Here is a 13700-nt window from a genome sequence, read left to right as displayed (position 1 = left end):
ACTTACTCTTTCCCCAACCCCTCTTCTAATATCTCAACGCCCATAATCAGCCTGAAGAAGTTACAGAAGAGTCAGTGCCCCTATTCCCTGGGCTTGGGGACTAATGTGGTTAATAATGGTCTGTCTTTCTAGGGAAAAGTAGTGGTTTTGTTGGAACAGGGAGGATTAGCTAGGACTTATTGCACAGCCATAACCTATTGGTAGAAATCTGTATAATTATTATCAAGATGATGTTATAATTTCTTAAATGGTACAAAATTTACTTTGATTTCAAATTTAAGGTTTTGATTGGTACGAGCTCCTTATTAATATAAAAGTGAGATGAATATTGATACTCTCATGGGCAATGTGCTTGTATAATACAATTAGGAATACAAGGCCTAGACCCAGTCTTTCCTTAACTTTTTAAACTGATTTGGGATGGTTAACCTATGAGTTAAGGGACTATAGCAAATTTATAACTTTGAGTTAATTGCTAGGAGGTTAACCATATTTTATTTAGAAATAGCCAAGAGGAGTGAACAGACAACAGTCCAGATGACCTTACATGGATAGTTGGTTTTCAAAACGTCAGAAGTCCATAGAATTGACGCTACAAAAATTTATATAAATGTCCATTCTGATTAGAGACCTGTCTGCTCCTGACAGCTTCCTGTTGTGGATTTTAAGAAGAAATTGAGCATCCTTGGAGTTATGCCAGTTGTGTGGTGACAGCCTTAGTGCTGCAGAATTATTAAGGGCTGATTACTCTGTCTAGGCAGATATAATCAGTCGACTATTCTGCAAGTGTGTCCTTTTCTGGACAGTAATTTGTCTGTAGAAGGAAAGTGGCAATTCTTGCCTAGTGGCTGTCTCACCACAACTGGAGTAACTCCAGGGATGCTCAATTTCTTCTTAGAATTCAATATAGGAAGCTGTCTGGAGCAGACAGGTCTCTAATGAAAATGCACATTAATACTAAAATGTTTGTCAATTCTAAGGATTTCTGATGTTTTGAAAACCAGCTATCCATGTAAGGTAATCTGGACTGTTGCCTGTTAACTCCACTCAGCTATTTCTAAATAAAACATAGAGAATACCCTTATAATAAACTCCAAGTCATGAATTTGCTATAGTCCCTTAACTCACAGTCTGACCATCTCAAATCAGTTAAAAAAAAGTTAAAGAAGGACTGGGTCTAAGCTTTGTATTCCTAAATGTGTTATACTGGTACAATGCCTATGAGAGTAACAATATTTGTCTCACTCTTATATCACTAAGAAGCTCATGCCAATGAAAACCTTAAAATTTGTAAACAAAGTAAATTGGTGCCATTTAAGAATTTATATCTTCATCTTGATATTAATTATACAGATTTCTACTAATAGGTTATGGCTATGCAATAAACCCTAGCTAATCCTCTCTATTCTAACAAAACCACTACTTTTCCCTAGAGAGACAGCCCAACATTTACCACCTTAGTCCCCAAGCCCAGGGAATAGGGGCGCTGACTCATCATTAACTTCTTCAAGCTGATTATGGGCATTGAGATAGTAGAAGAGGAGTGGGGGAAAGAGCAAATTGACAATCCTCTGATGCTGTGTCTTCGCTGCCTCCAGATGGAATTCCTGGACCTCAGAGGTTTGAGCAGGTCTGCCCAGCTTGCTTGTTGAGTAAATATACCAAGGCTGATCATTCTGCAATATACAATTCTCGAAACAAATTTTAGTATCAAGATAGTTTTTTTTTTAAGAGGGCTGACATTTTATTAAGAATGTTGGTTCTAACTGCTTTTCTATTTTTTCCCCTCTTTTATTGGATATAATATTTACATTTCAAATTTTATCCCCTTACCATATCTCCCCCACCACCCACGGAACCCATCCCCCCTCCTCCTGCTTCTATGAAGGTGCTTACCCACCTATCCCCAGCCCCCCTCCCCACCCTCAGATTTCCCCCCCTCAGTGCTCAGCCTTCAAGGTACCAATGACCTTGTTTCCCACCTATGCCCAACAAGGCCATCCTCCCCTACATATACAGCTGGAGTCATGTGTCTCTCCATATGTGCTTCTAGGCTGGTGGTTTAGACCCTGGGGAGCTCTGGCTGGTTGGTATTGTTGCTCTCCTCACGGGGCCACCAGCCCTTAAGGTTCCTTCAATTTACTCTCTAACTCCTCCATTAGGAACCTTTGATCAGATTAATGGATAGCTGTGGGTATCTGTCTCTCTCTCTGGGTATGTCCAACTCTGGGGGACCTCTAAGGAGACAGCCTTATCAGGCTGCTGTCAGCTTTCCCATCCTGACATCCCTATCAGCGTCTGGTGACTGCCCATGGAATAAATACCCAGATGGAATGGTCTCCCTACAACCCCCCCTTAAGATTCTGTCCCACACTTTGTCTCCATATTTGCTCCCTTGGGTATTTAGTTACTCCTTCTAAGAAAGACCTAGGCATCCTCACTTGTTCTTTCTTCTTCATGAGCTTCATGTCATCTGGTAGTTGAATCTTTTTGTTCCAAATTTTTGGGCTAATCTCCGCTTATCAGTGAGTAAATACCATGTGTGTTCTTTTGTGATTGGGTTACCTCACTCAGGATGATATTTTCTAGTTCCATCCATTTACCTAAGAATTTCTCGAATTCATTATTTTTAATAGCTGAGTAATATTCCATTGTGTAAATGTACCACATTTTTTGTATCCATTCCTCTGTTGAAGGGCATCTGGGTTCTTTCCAGCTTCTGGCTATTATAAATAAGGCTGCTATGAACATAGTGGAGCATATGTCTTTGTTATTTGTTGGGGCATTTTCTGGGTATATGCCCAGGAGTGGTATAGCTGGGTCCTCAGGTAGTGCTATATCCAATTTTCTGAGGAACCGCCAGACTGACTTCCAAAGTGGTTGTACCAGCTTGCAACCCCACCAACAATGCAGGAGTGTTCCTCTTTCTTCACATCCTCGCCAGCATCTACTATCACCTGAGTTTTTGATCTTAGCCATTCTGACTGGTGTGAGGTGGTATCTCAGTGTTGTTTTGATTTGCATTTCCCTGATGACTAAGGATGTTGAGCATTTCTTAAGGTGCTTCTCGGCCATTCGAGTTTCCTCAGTTGAGAATTCTTTGTTTAGCTCTGTACCCCATTTTTTAATGGGGTTATTTTGTTGTTTGGCGTCTAATTTCTTGAGTTCTTTGTATATATTCGATATTAGCCCCCTATCAGATGTAGGATTGGTAATGATCTTTTCCCAATCTGTTGGTTGCCGTTTTGTCTTGTTGACAGTGTCCTTTGCCTTACAGAAGCTTTGCAATTTGATGAGGTCCCATTTGTCGATTCTTGATCTTAGAGCATAAGCCATTGGTGTTCTGTTCAGGAACGTTTCCCCTGTGCCTAGATATTCGAGGGTCTTCCCCAACTTCTCTTCTAATAGTTTCAGTGTATCTGGCTTTATGTGAAGGTCCTTTATCCACTTGGATTTGAGCTTTGTGCAAGGGGATAAGAATGGATTAATTTGCATTCTTCTACATGTTGACCTCCAGTTGAGCCAGCACCACTTGTTGAAAATGCTGTCCTTTTTCCACTGGATGGATTTAGGTCCCTTGTCAAAGATCAAGTGACCATAGGTGTGCGGGTTCATTTCTGGGTCTTCAATTCTATTCCATTGATCATCCTGTCTGTCTCTGTACCAATACCATGCAGTTTTTATAGTAGTGACTGCTCTGTAGTACAGTTTGAGCTCCGGAATTGTGATTCCCCCAGAGGTTCTTTTATTGTTGAGAATAGTTCTCGCTATCTTAGGTTTTTTGTTATTCCAAATGAATTTGTAAATTGCTCTTTCTATCTCTATGAAGAATTGATTTGGAATTTTGATGGGTATTGCATTGAATCTGTAGATGGCTTTTGGCAGGATAGCCACTTTTCCTAAGTTAATCCTGCCAATCCAGGAGCATGGGAGATCTTTCCATCTTCTGAGATCTTCTTCAATTTCTTTCTTCAAAGACTTGAAGTTCTTGTCATACAGATCTTTCACTTGCTTTGTTAGATTCACTCCAATATAATTTATTTTATTTGTGGCTATTGTGAAGGGTGTCATTTCCCTGATTTCTTTCTCTGCCTTTTTATCCTTTGAATAGAGGAAGGCTACTGATTTGTTTGAGTTGATTTTATATCCAGCCACATTACTAAAGTTGTTTATCAGGTTTAGGAGTTCTCTGGTGGAAGTTTTAGGGTCACTTAAGTATACTATCATATCATCTGCAAATAGTGAAATTTTGACTTCTTCCTTTCGTATCTGTATCCCTTTGACTTCCTTTTGTTGTCTAATTGCTCTAGCTAAGACTTCCAGTACTATATTGAATAGGTAAGGTGAGAGTGGGCAGCCTTCCCTAGTCCCTGATCTTAGTGGGATTGCTTCAAGTTTCTCTCCATTTAGTTTGATGTTGGCTACTCTCTTGCTGTATATTGCTTTTACTATGTTTAGATATGGGCCTTGAATTCCTGATCTTTCCAAGACTTTTACCATGAAGGGATATTGAATTTTGTCAAATGCTTTCTCAGCATCTAGTGAGATGACCATGTGGTTTTTCTCTTTGAGTTTATTTATGTAGTGGATTACATTGATGGATTTTTGAATATTGAACCATCCCTGCATTCCTGGAACAAAGCCTACTTTGTTTTGTACATTTGATGTTTTGACTATTATGTGGCGGGAAGTATTTCTTTTCTGGTCTAAACTATCTGGTGTTCTGTAGACTTCTTGTATATTTATGGACATCTCTTTCTTTAGGTTAGGGAAGTTTTCCTCTATAATTTTGTTGAGGATATTTACTGGTCCTTTAAGTTGGAAGTCTTCCCCCACATCTATTCCTATTTCCTTAGGTTTGGCCTTCTCATTGTGTCTTGGATTTCTTGTATATTTTGGGTTAGTAGCTTTTTGTATTTTGCATTTTCTTTGACAGTTGTGTCAATGTTTTCCATGGTATCTTCTGCACATGAGATTCTCTCTTCCATCTCTTGTATTCTGTTGGTAATACTTGTGTCTATGACTCCTGATCGTTTCTTTAAGTTTTCTATCTCCAGGGTATTCTCCCTTTGTGATTTCTTTATTGTTTCTACTTCCATTTTTAGATCCTGCATGGTTTTGTTTAATTCCTTCTCCTGTTTGGTTGCATTTTCTTGCAATTCCTTAAGGGATTTTTGTGTTTCCTCTTTAAGGGTTTCTATCTATTCTTTGAGAGTGTTATTTATGTCTTTCTTAAAGTACTCTATCATCATCATGAGAGGTGATTTTAATTCTGGATCCTGCTTTTCTGGTGTGATGGGGTGTTCAGGGCTTGCTATGATGGGGGAACTGGGTTCTGATGATGCCATGTAACTTTGGTTTCTGTTGCTTATGTTCTTGTGCCTGCCTTTTGCCATCTGGTTAAATCTAGTGCTACCTGTACTTCTGTCTCTGATTGAAGCCTGCCTTTCCAGCTGTCTCGCTTGTGTTTGGTTTTCTAGGGGTCCAGATGTCTCTGTGATTTTTTTCCAGCTGCACTGATTATGGTGGTATCTCTAGGATGCCTCAGGATATGATGCCTCCAAGGTAGCAGTCCAACTAGTTGTCTGCTGTTCTGGGTGCAGTGTCTCCTCTTGGATATCTTAGGATATGTTGTCTGACACTCTGAGTTCAGTTGTTCCTCTGTGGCTCTGGGTTGAGTGGACTTTCTAGTATGTCTCAGGAGGAATCCGGGGTCCACACAACTGCAGACCTGGCAGAGGTCTGGACCAGGCCTCAGACCCGGGAGATGGGCAGAAGGGGGGTGGTAGCCGGCAGAGGGGGTATCTGCTGGATTCTGAGCACTCAGGGCACCCAGCTATGAGCTCAGGGTAGTATGTGGGTTTTCCTACCTAAAGCTGGTTGTGGGGTCTGTGGAGCCCCCAGAATGTGTCTGGCGGCGGTAACCGGGGTGCACTCACCAGCAGGCCTCAGACCAGAAGAGGGGCGAGCAGCAGAAGGGGAGTGCTAGCGCTGGCTATGGGTTCTATGGATCCCCCAGAACGTGTCTGGCGGTATCCGGGGTGCACTCACAAGCTGGCCGGGCAGAGGTCCGGCCCAGGCCTCAGACTGGAAGAGGGGCGAGCGGTGGAAGGGGAGTGCTAGTGCTGGCTATGGGTTCTATGGATTCCCCAGAATGTGTCTGGTGGAATCAGGGGTGTACTCACAAGCTGGCCGGGCAGAGGTCCGGCCCAGGCCTCAGAACGGAAGAGGGGCGAGTGCGAATACATTGTTAAAGGAGACAATTATCTTAACAGAATACCAGTTGGTCTTGATCTAAGATCAAGAATTGATAAATGGGACTTCATGAAACTGCAAAGATTCTGAAAGGTAAAGGACACTATCAATAGGACAGAATGACAGCCTCTAGATTGGGATAGGATCTTTATCCATCCTTTATATGACAGGGAGGTAATATGGATTAAGGCCACTATGAACATAGTAGAGCATGGTCCCCTGTGGAATGGTGGGGAATCTTTTGTGTATATGCCCAAGAGCAGTATAGCTGGATCTTCTAGTAGATTTATTTCCAATTATCTGAGGAACCTCCAAATTGATTTCCAGCGTGTTTTTACCAGTTGCAATCCCACCAGCAATGGAGGAGCATTCCTCTTTCTCCACAATCTTACCAACACATACTACCACTTACATTTTTGATCTTAGCTATTCTTATTGGTGTAATGTGAAATCTCAGAACTGTTTTGATTTTCATTTGTCTGATCACTAAGAACTTTGAACATTTCTTTAAGTGTTTCTTGTCCATTCAAGATTCTTCTCTTGTGAATTGTCTGTGTAACCCTATATCCTGTTTTTATTGGATAATTTGTTTTACCTGAAGCTTAGCTTCTAATGTTCTTTATGTATTTTGGATATTAGCCCTCTATTGGATGTGGGGTTAGTCAAGACTTTTTCCCCATTCTGTAGGTTTCCAATTTGTCCTATGGACTATGTATTTTGACTTACAGAAGCTTTACAGGTTTATGAGAACCCATTTATCAATTTTTGATGTTAGAGCCTGAGCCATTGGAATTCTATTTAGGAGATCCAGCCCTCCCCATCTCCTGTGCCAATGAAGTTCTTTCCCTCTTTCTCTTCTATTAGATTCTATATATCCAGTTGTATGTTGAGGTCTATGACCCACTTGAGGTTGATTTTGTTGTGAGGTGGCAAATATGGATCTATTTTCAGTCCATTTGTTCCACAACAGAAAAATGTATAAAAAATATGGTTCATTTACACAGTGGAATACTATTCATCTGTTAAGAAAGAGGACATCATGAGGTTTACAGGCAAATGGATAGAACTAGAAAATATCATCCTGAGTGAGGTGACCCAGACACAAAAGTACATATATGGTATGTATTCACTTAAAAGTGGATATTAGTCAAAAATATTATAGCTTACCCAAAATACAATCCAGAGAACTCAAGAAGGTTAACAAGCTAAAGGACCTAAGTGAGGATGCTTCCCTCTCATGAGAAACAAAGCAATCACAGAGGCCAGAGAAAGGTAGGATTCTGGGGGAAGGGTGAGGGGACAGGGAACAGGACGGGGATAATGAGATTCTGATCAGGTATGTGGGAGTGAAGACACTTGAACTTCACCCACCTACCCTGTCCTTGTTGACATATTTTGGTTGAGTAGAAGCTGCAAGTGTGAATAAATGTAAGGACTTGTTGTCATCTAGTCATTTATTTTCTTATTGGTTCAACAATGTACAACAAAATCAAGGGAAGTGATGTTACTTTCCATTGCAAACCCTTCCTGCGTTGTCTTGCTTTTCTGAAAGAATATCCTAAGAAGGATTCAGATTTTACTTCAATAATCCAAAGAAACTTTACACCTTTACCTTTTAACCTTTTCTTTGTTTTTCATGGCAGTAATGTTTTCAGAGATTAAGGTTGTCTGCCATGCAAATGAAGTAACAAAAATGCAAGAAGCAAAATAGAGATTGCTCATGTTTTCATATGTGTTGCTAAATTAACACCATCTACATTGCAAACAGTCCTATATTATAAAGAAACACACAGAACATGAAACAAGAACAATCTGACCCTTGGAATATCAAGGGCAGAAGAAAGTATTCTGTACAGCAGGCTTTTATCTCAAGGAAGCTTGATGATTTTAAGATGCATGGGCTTATTATGCAGAACTGACTGCAACAGAAATACACTGTGTCTAAGTATATTCTAACTCTTGTCTAAGATCAGACAGAAATGTTGTATACAACAGACATGTCAACTTCTAGGATGAAGGAATTTGCAATTTCTTAAGATTAAAGTGCTAATATGTTCACATATATTTCTATAACATGTATTTGTATACCTTAAATATCTATGAATCAAGGCATTTCATTTTCTGGTAAACATGGTCTAATGATCATATAATATATGTGGTGTTGTGGCCCGAGCTGCCCCACGTTGGGCACCAAAATGTCAGGAACTGCTCTACCCCACATTTTGGGGGCCAAAATGTCATGAACTGCTCTATCAATGTTGGAACCTGCACTGCCAAAAGCCTTGGGGGCTAAACTGTTAGAGCCTGCACTGCCCTAAGCTGCTTCAGTCCATGGATCGGGGTTCAGCAAGAGAGAGAGAGAGAGAGAGTAAGGATGGACTTGAGGAATGGAGACCAGACAGAGTGTGATTCAATCCTGTTTATTCTTCAGTCTCTCTTCCTAGTCCAAGTCCCAAATCTTGAGTTCCTAGTCCTAGTCCCTAGTGCCTCCAAGTTCCAAGTTCCAAGTTCTAGTCTCGAGTCTCATCCAAGTACAAGTGTCTACTCTCTAATTTCAAATTCTTCCTCCAAGTGCCAAGTGCCTAATACTTAATAATTCTTCTCCTGAGTTCTCTAGTCCAAGTATCTTCTTCCTCAATGCCTAATTCTTACTACTTTCTTCTGTCTTCCTCTCACCTTTTATATGTCTCACTTCTAAGCTACAACTTTAAGTCACACCTTTAAATCATGCACTTAGGCCTTGTCTCTAAATCTGATCTCTAAGTCACACCCTTAAGTCACATACCTTTAAGTCTCACACACCCAAAGGAAAATCCTGGGTATCTAAAACAAGATGTTATCAGAGTGTGCTCAGCTGTTCTAGGCTATATAATCAAGTCTTTTGTCAGGGTATATGGCTCAGGATGGCTGCAAGGATGATAGCCACCTTCTGTCGGCTCCCTACAATGTGGTAGTCTGAATAAGAAGACTCCCATAGGCTAATATAGTTCAATGTTTGCTTTACCATTATGTAGTATTTGGGTAAAGAGGTATATTCTTTCAGGAGTTGCTATAGCCTTTTGTGTGTTAAGGTGGGTTGTATTCTGAAAGTGAGCATTGAAATTTCAAAAGCCTGTGCCAAATTCTTCTCTCTCTCTCTCTCTCTCTCTCTCTCTCTCTCTCTCTCTCTCTCTCTTTCTCTGCTTGCTGCCTATGGATAACTATATAAATCTCTCAATGAATGTTCCTATGCCATAGCTGTCTGATTTCCACCATAATTATCATGGTGAACTAACAATCTAAATATGTGAAGATGCCCTCAAATTAAATAATTTCTTTTATAGTTCCTTAATCACAGCAATAGAAGAGTAAATAAGCCAAGAGATATCTGTGAAGTTGAAAGCAGATTGGTCAGCGTAGCAAACCCCAGAAAACTAGCCATAAAGAAATATTCTATCTCAAAACAAACAATGAAGTGAAAACACTCAGGAAAACAAACAAAGAAACAGAAACCAAAAGGCACCAACTCATCACTGGAGACACTACAGTCAAAGAAATCCACAAAGAAAAAAATGGATAATGAAAGTGTGGTTCTTGCAGTCAAGTGGATGTAACTAGAAAAAAATCATCCTGAGTGTGATAACCTAGTCTCAATAGAACACTCATAACATATACTCATTGAAATGGATATTAGCAAACAATCTTGGAATACCCACGCTACAAGTCACATACCATATGAAACTTAAGAAGGAAGAACAAAATGTGAATCATTTAGTCATGTTATAAGGGGGGACAAAAAATTATGGGAGGTAGAGGGCAGGAGGGACATGAGAGGGATAGAGAATAAAAGCAGGCAGAACAGGTGTGAAAAGAGATGGGGGCTACTACATTCCACTCAACAAATAATTAAATAGAAACATGGGAAGAACTGTGTCATATATTTGATATTACTTGTTGTTTAACATACAGGTGTATGTGTTGGTGTGTGTGTGTGTGTGTGTGTGTGTGAGAGAGAGAGAGAGAGAGAGAGAGAGAGAGAGAGGAGAGAGAGAGAGAGAGAGAGAGAGAGAGAGAGAGAGAGAGAGAGAGAACCATACAGGAAGCTGCAGAATGATGTGAGAATAAAATCAAGTTATGACACATGAAAGTTAAAAATTAGAGTTTTAGTACCATTGTAGAGAACAAAACAGTGTAAGGTTTTACACAATAACTATACTGTTTACATCATAACAATACTGTGCAAAATGACAAGGACAATGGTTTAGAATTCTAGACTTGGATGGAGTAAGTAGAGAGAACATAATGGAATGGACATTGTTAGCTAAATCATCTATATAGGTGTTTGGTTTTATATGATTTTTATCTCTGGAGATCAGGGCATAAAACCATATGGCTATTTAATCTCCTACAAATCATAATCATCATGGGTCAAAGATTTGTAAAAAAAAGTAACAAAATGTATATAAACAAAGAATCTATAACTAATGCTTAAAACTTTGAGGGAAATGAAGATTGGGAGCAGAGAACAAAAGGAAGTCAGAGGCATCTTTTCCATGTAGCTTCAGTGGATTTCTACCCCTGATAAAGCTATCATGCTCCAATTCTGAAGAAAGGCATCCACAAGATCAAACAATGAAACAGCCCTCTCATTCTCCTTGGTTCTCCACTTGTTATATCTGAGCTAATATTTAGAATGTAATTACTTCTCTCTATGATTAAATATTTTTTCCTTTCTAAAGAGTTGATTTTCTTTTTGAAAGCTGAGTCACCCTCCAGGGAAAACCAAACCATTTTCTCAGTGTATTCCACTATCCTTCTTTCAGCTTCAGTTAAAAAATATAGAATATCATATATATGGCTGCAATAGAAAAGAGAAGAATGAAAATTACAGCAGATTTTTTATGTTTAAGTGTTTTGAAAACTAAGGATAGAGCATATCCTCAAATTCCATCCACACTCCTAAGAATATTTTGACTTTTCAAATTTCTTTCTTTAAGTGAAATCTAAATATACTTCATCAGGCAAATCATTGCTCAACAACATATTTCCAAGATTGTTGCTGTTAGATTTTCTAAGAAAAATGAAGGATTTATGTGCAAATGAGAATTTAAATCTTTTTCCTTCTGACTGCTATAGCTATGAATATCTGTGACCTGCTCCCAAATTATATATCACCAATAGAATGGCATTAACATTTTTTAACAATGACTAGGTTGTAAGAATCGAGTCCTAATGAATGGGTACTTATTAAAGAGGTGACAGAGAAACCCTTGGCCCATTCCACCATGTTAGGACACAGAGGAAAAGAAAATGCCACCTGCGACCCAGAAAGAAGTGATTAAATCTAGCATCTTGATTTTACATTTTCTAACTACTCCTCTCTAGAATTGTGAAAAATAAACAGCTACGTTTATGAAATACTTGTATACCAAAATACTTAATAATAGCATAGTTGCATCCCTCTCAAAACTCATGAGAATGAGAGGATAGAAGGTGGAAGCTGGAGATCATTAGATCTTTGTGTTAGGGGTTTCAATGGTGGTTTCCCACATTTCATACTCACTGAACTCTTATAAACCACTCTTACAAAGCTATCAGATCTTCCTTTACCAACAAGCAAATGAACTATTTGAGAAGCTAAGTAAAATGAAGACAGTAAACAAAGTAAGTGATGGACATATCTGCTTGGTTTGCATGATGTCAGAATATCAACCATTGGCTCAATAGAAATGCTGTCTTCTTTTTGGGACTGGCAAGGAGCTGAATTGTGAATATTGAAAGATTTGGTTTCATGCCCATTGAAAAACTATTTTATAATACCTTTAATATTTCACAAAATCTTTGCTCAGATCAACATCTGCACTACCATGCTTTCTTTCTGTAGCTACTTGAATATGCAAAGGCAAGCAACATCTTACAAATCAGATTATGTGAAACTCCAATTCAATCAGTGATTAGAAAGAGTGAATATATTAATCTGCTTTCAAGGAGTGAAGTGCCAGAACATGGCTAATTTAGTGGTGTTAGTGATTTTTCCAATGTTTGCTTTGATGAAATCACCCAGAATAATTCCTCTGGAGTAATGGTAGAAGTCAGAATTAAAATGTACTGAGCTACAGAACTCTGTTGAAGCTTCCACCTAACCTTGTTGCCAATATGAAATCAGCATCTCCCTGGATACATCACACAAACTGACTTTGGATGTGAACTATTGATACAGTAGATTTATGTGGTCACATGAGAATGACTGCTATAAATGCAGCTGATACTAAATGCAAGGGCAAGGTCAACAATAAGCTGAAGTTTCTTTCAAGTTCATGGTTTTAAAATTCATTTAAAAGCACAAGAATTCCATATATAATGTTTCTTACTTTGTGTTTAGGCTTTAAACCTGCATGGAATGCTGACAGATACTCTTATGTAGATGAACAGATTTACTCATCTCAATCATTTCAAACTTCCATGGTCTAAAACAGTTGCTGTGACCCTGTAATACAGTTGTCCTCATGTCATGGTAGCCTCAAACATTGATTTTTAATGCTACTTCATAGCGGTAATTTTGCAATGGTTTTAAATCATAATCTAAATATTTTTGGAGATAGAGGTCTGTTTGTCTCATACTAGACAAGTTTCAGCCAATCACAGCAGTGGAGCTTCAGTCAATCCTAGCAGTAAATTCTTTGAATTGCGGTATAATAAATAAAATACTCCATTCCATTCTGGAGAGAGAGAGAGAGAGAGAGAGAGAGAGAGAGAGAGAGAGAGAGTGAGAGAGAGGAGAAGCACAGAGGGTCAGAAAATTAAATGGAGGTATGGAGCAGTGGGGGATAGGGAACTAGGGGTAGTCACTAGAAAGTCCCAGATGCCAGGGAAGAAAGAGGTTGCCAGGACTCAAGAGGAATAACATTGACCAAAATACCCAACAAAGGGGAAATACAACCTGTAGAACCCATGTCCAATAATTAGGCATGGCCCCCATTTGAGACTTTGTGCCACCCAATGCATCTCAAGATATTACCCCAAAATTGCTGCTGTGTAAAGGAAATGCAGGGGCAAAAAGTGGAGCAGAGTCTGAAGGAAACGCCATCCAGAGACTGCCCGACCTAGTGGCACCCCATTTGCAGACATCAAACCCAGACACTATTGCTGATGCAAAGAAGCACTTCTGACAGGAGCCTGGCACAGCTGTTTCCTGAGAGACTCTACCAGAGCCTGACCAATACAGATGTGGATGCTCACAACCAATAACCACACAGACTGAGCACAAGGACCCCAATGGTAAAGTTTGGGAAAGAACTGAAGGAGTTGTAGGGATTTGCAACCTCATAAGAAGAACAACAATATCAACCAGCCAGACCTCTCAGAGCTCCCAGGGACTAAACCATCAACCAAAAAATACACAGGAAGGGACTCATATGCTCCAGGTGCAGAGGATGGCCTTATCTGACATCAACAGAGGATGGAAG

Source organism: Arvicanthis niloticus, chromosome 1, assembly GCF_011762505.2.
Source record: "Arvicanthis niloticus isolate mArvNil1 chromosome 1, mArvNil1.pat.X, whole genome shotgun sequence".
In the NCBI taxonomy this organism is placed as follows: Eukaryota; Metazoa; Chordata; class Mammalia; order Rodentia; family Muridae; genus Arvicanthis; species Arvicanthis niloticus.
Note: the sequence above shows the minus strand (reverse complement) of the source record.